At 44.4% G+C, this 4,682-nt stretch overlaps 1 pseudogene; it reads left to right on the top strand.

The window, feature by feature from the left end:
* Positions 1-3,798: 3,798 nt before the first annotated feature.
* LOC110291069 (glycine cleavage system H protein, mitochondrial pseudogene) lies at positions 3,799-4,304 on the top strand (annotated as a pseudogene).
* The last annotated feature ends 378 nt before the right edge of the window (positions 4,305-4,682 follow it).

Below are 4,682 nucleotides of genomic sequence, written 5' to 3'. Positions count from 1 at the left end.
GTTGATTTCTAAGAAGAGGTAGGTTTTTTTCCTTGTTTTTAGTTCTGTACTAGGAAGAAACGAAAGTTAATTTTTTTTTTTCCATTTTGATTTCTTCCTCTTTCCCTCCCCCTCTCTCTTCTTCCTCCTCTCTTTCTCTGTGTGTGTTTGTGCTGGAGCACTTGATACATAGAGATCCCGTGTCCTAGTTATTTTTCCATTGCTGTGACAAAACACCATGACCCAGGCAACTTACAAAAGAAAGACCTTGATTTGGGCCTCAGGGCTCTAGAGGGTTAGAGTCCACGACCACCATGCTGGAGAGCATGCAGCAGGCAGACTGGTTTGGAGTTAGAGCAGCAGCAAAGAGTTCACACCTTGGTCCACAAATGTGAGGCAGAGAGAACTAACTGGGAATAGCTTAGGCTTTTGAAACCTCAGAGCCCACCCCCAGTGATATATCTCTTTCAGCACACCTCCTAATTTTTCCCAAACAGTTTCTCCAAGCATGTATCAAGCATTCAAATATATAAGCCTATAAGTGCTAGTCTCATTCAAACCTACACCCTGTCTCAATAAATAAAAAAAAATAACAGAAAATAACAGATATAGGCTTTTGTTTGTTTGTTTGTTTGTTTTAGATTTCCTCATTTCCTTCTATGAGTACACTGTAGTTGTCTTCAGACACACCAGAAGAGGGCATCAGATCCCATTACAGATGGTTGTGAACCACCATGTGGTTGCTGGGAATCAGGACCTCTGGAAGAGCAGTCAGTGCTCTTAACCGCTGAACCATCTCTCTAGTCCAGCAGGTATGGTCTTAAAGCTACTCCATGTTGAGTAGCCTTTGTTCAAAATACAGAAGCAGTAGGATTTAGATTGTTTTCAAGTGTTTGAGAATTTGCATACGCATAATGAGGCACCTTTGAGGTAAGACCTGAATCCAAATGTGAAGTCTGTTTATCTGGTCATATGCATCTTACACACACAATCTGGTCAAGGTTCTATTTAGATTTTTTTGGTGTTAGCTGCAGCCCATTATATCAGACCAGGTCTGGAATTTCCCACTTGTAACATAGTATCAGTGCTCAAACAGTTTCGGAATGGGAAATAGGATTTCAGAGTTTTGGATTAGGGGCATTCAGCCATATTGTAGTAATTTTGTTCTACAGCTCCATAGTCTTGTGGTGGGTGGGGGTGGGGGGACACATAACTTTAGAAATAGCCAGACCAACATTCTGACAATGGTGCAGTCCAATGTTTCCTTGTGTTTTCCCACTTATATTAACCCAACAATTAAACAACACAACCCCTTACTCATGCCCAGAGGCTAAGTCATCCCTCATGGGGTTTCATGTCCAGATGACAGGTAAGGCTAATCTCCCATCACACAATGCCTGGAACAAGGTACCCTCTGCATCTTTAGCATTTTTCAAACAAAAGGTCACAGGTGTGTGTCTAGCCTTTCTGTAGTGTTTTGTTTATGAACCCTGGAAACTTCATGGTTAATGGTCTGGAGTAGCTTGTGTAGACCTGTGTGTTCTACTTGTTATGGCTTGGTAAATGGGCCTTTATTATGTCCATTTTCATAAACAACAAATATTTGTGGTTTTGACCAGGCTATGTTTTTGTTTTGAGATATAATCTGTTTCCAGTCTGACCTGGAGAACTCAAGATGACCCTGCACATCTGCCTGTGGAGGGTCACAGGTATGTGTCAAGGTTACAGGTATGTGCCACTGTCCTTGTAGCACAGGGCTAGTTTCTGCTATAGATCTTGTCCCCAGATTGGCATCTTACAGGTTGAATTTGGCTTTGTTTGTTTGCAATTTTCCTGACTCTGTAGTGAGGTCATTGGGTAGGGTACAGAGGTCTGAGGTATAGCACAGAGTGTGCAAGGGAGAGTTGGCTGCAGCCTGTGTGGCTGGCTGTGTGGCACTGAGTTTGTCCATTAGGGTGCTGAGTCTTGTCCTTCATGGCTCATGATTCGACCATGCAAAGAGCAGAGAGTACTGCCATTCAGCAGAGTAACGTTTGGGTTGTTCTATCAGGCTATGTCCTGCGGGAAACCTCCTTTGGGAGAGGCCTTCAATTTGTAGTAGTGACTGAGTGGTAGTGGTAGTAGTAGACCTTCTTGAGTTTCTGTGAACTAAGTACTTACTGACTCATGAAGGTGTGTGACATTCTGGAGCCCCGCTTAGTCGTGGTCCTGTGTTCTGCTTCTACTTAATGATCGAAGTCGATTTAATGACAGCTCATACTGACCCAGTTGAAAAGAGGTAGATTAAGTCTTGGCAGCACTGATAACGCACCGGTGGTATTTTCTATCCCGATTTAGTGTCCACTGACGAGCCAACCGCTGCTGTTTAAAGACAGGCATTTGGTTAGTGCTACCAGAGATAGTGCTCAGCCAAGGCCAGCAGTGCCATGTTCTTGTTATCAGCCCCAGTTGGTATTGGCAAGTGTTGTCCAGGTTTTTTGTTTAAAAGAACCAAGGAGGACTGTGGATGCAGCTGAGCTGGTACAGGGGTTGCCTACCAGGTACAAAGCCCTAGCTCTGTCCCAGCACTGCACAAAATCAGGGATGGTGGCACATGCTTGGTTGCAAACTGATTTGAGCCCAGCCTGGGCTATGTGAGATGAGACACTGTAGTAAATTACAATCAAAAGTAAATGAATAAAATTGAGGACCTTTAAGAATCTCATGGGTGGCCAGATGAGGATGTATAGAAAGAGGAACACTCCTCCATTATTGGTGGGATTGCAAGCTTGTACAACCACTCTGGAAATCAGTCTGGTGGTTCCTCAGGAAATTGGACATAGTACTACTGGAGGATCCCACAATACCTCTCCTGGGCATATATTCAGAAGATGTTCCAACTGGTAAGAAGGACACATGCTCCACTATATTCATAGCAGCCTTATTTATAATACCCAGAAGCTGGAAAGAACCCAGATGCCCCTCAACAGAAGAATGGATACAGAAAATGTGGTACATTTACACAATGGAGTACTACTCAGCTATTAAAAAGAATGAATTTTTGAAATTCCTAGGCAAATGGATGGACCTGGAGGGCATCATCCTGAGTGAGGTAACCCAATCACAAAGGAACTCACACAATATGTACTCACTGATAAGTGGATATTAGCCCAGAAACTTAGGATACCCAAGATATAGGATACAATTTGCTAAACACATGAAACTCAAGAAGAATGAAGACCAAAGTGTGGACACTTTGCCCCTTCTTAGAATTGGGAACAAAACACCCATGGAAGGAGTTACAGAGACAAAGTTTGGAGCTGTGACGAAAGGATGGACCATCTAGAGACTGCTATATCCATCCCATAATCAGCTTCCAAACGCTGACACCATTGCATACACTAGCAAGATTTTGCTGAAAGGACCCAGATATAGCTGTCTCTTGTGAGACTGTGCCAGGGCCTAGCAAACACAGAAGTGGATGCTCACAGTCAGCTATTGGATGGATCACAGGTCCCCCAATGGAGGAGCTAGAGAGAGTACCCAAGGAGCTAAAGGGATCTTCAATCCTATAGGTGGAACAACAGTGTGAACTAACCAGTATCCCCGGAGCTCGTGTTTCTAGCTGCATATGTATCAGAAGATGGCCTGGTTGGCCATCAGTGGAAAGAGAGGCCCATTGGTCATGCAAACTTTATCTGCCTCAGTACAGGGGAATCACAGGGCCAAGAAGTGGGAGTGGGTGGGTGGGGGAGTGGGTGGGGGAGCGTGTGGGGGACTTTTGGGATAGCATTGGAAATGTAAATGAAATAAATACCCAATTAAAAAAAAAAGAATCTCATGGGTGAGTTACCCTCGGGACCTCGGGCTGTGTCCTGTGTCCTGGGTACCGCCCTGGCCTCCTGCCACCATGACCCTAAACACCGAACACTGCAGCTGTCCGCTAGATGCACACCAGATGTGCTTTGCTGTCGGTGCAGAAATTCACAGAGAAACATGAATGGGTAACAACAGAGGAAGGTATTTGGAACAATGGGAATCAGCAATTTTGCACAGGAAGCTTTGGGAGATGCTGTCTACTGTAGTCTGCCCGAAGTGAGGACAAAATTGAAAAAACAAGAGGAGTTTGGCGCTTTGGAGAGCGTGAAGGCTGCCAGTAAACTCTCCTCACCTCTGTCAGGAGAGGTAACTGAAGTCAATGAAGCATTTGCTGCAAACCCAGGGCTCGTCACCAAATCCTGTTAAGATGGTTGGCTGATGAAGATGACTCTGAGTGACCCTTCAGAGCTAGATGAATGATGAGTGAAGAAGCATATGAGAAATACGTGAAGTCCACTGAGGAGTGACCATGGCACCAGCCACTTTCATGGATGGCACCCCTCCACTTCCAGATAAAACTGGACGTGACCTGCTCTAGCATACTTGTCTTAAACCAGCGGAGAATGGAAGATTTGAAATAACTTTTAGCAATACTGATGGAAAGAAAGTGTTCTTGACAATGCTACTTTAGACCCACCCCCAACTTCTTAATGGATGTGGATAAACACAGTGTACAGGTTTTTGATAATCACCACACTAAGCATTTGGCCTAGGGGTTAAGCTCTGGTGTTTAGAATTCTTAAGATCATCTGCGGTGAAAAGTGGTTATAAGCTGGGTTTGGTGACAGACCACTGTTTAATCCCAGAACTCAACAGGCAGATGTTAGTTCAAGATCCAGACCAGC

Source organism: Mus caroli, unplaced genomic scaffold (genome assembly GCF_978045245.1).
Source record: "Mus caroli unplaced genomic scaffold, Mus_caroli_1 scaffold_3, whole genome shotgun sequence".
NCBI lineage: Eukaryota > Metazoa > Chordata > Mammalia > Rodentia > Muridae > Mus > Mus caroli.
Note: the sequence above shows the minus strand (reverse complement) of the source record. Positions and strands in the feature narration are given on the sequence as shown.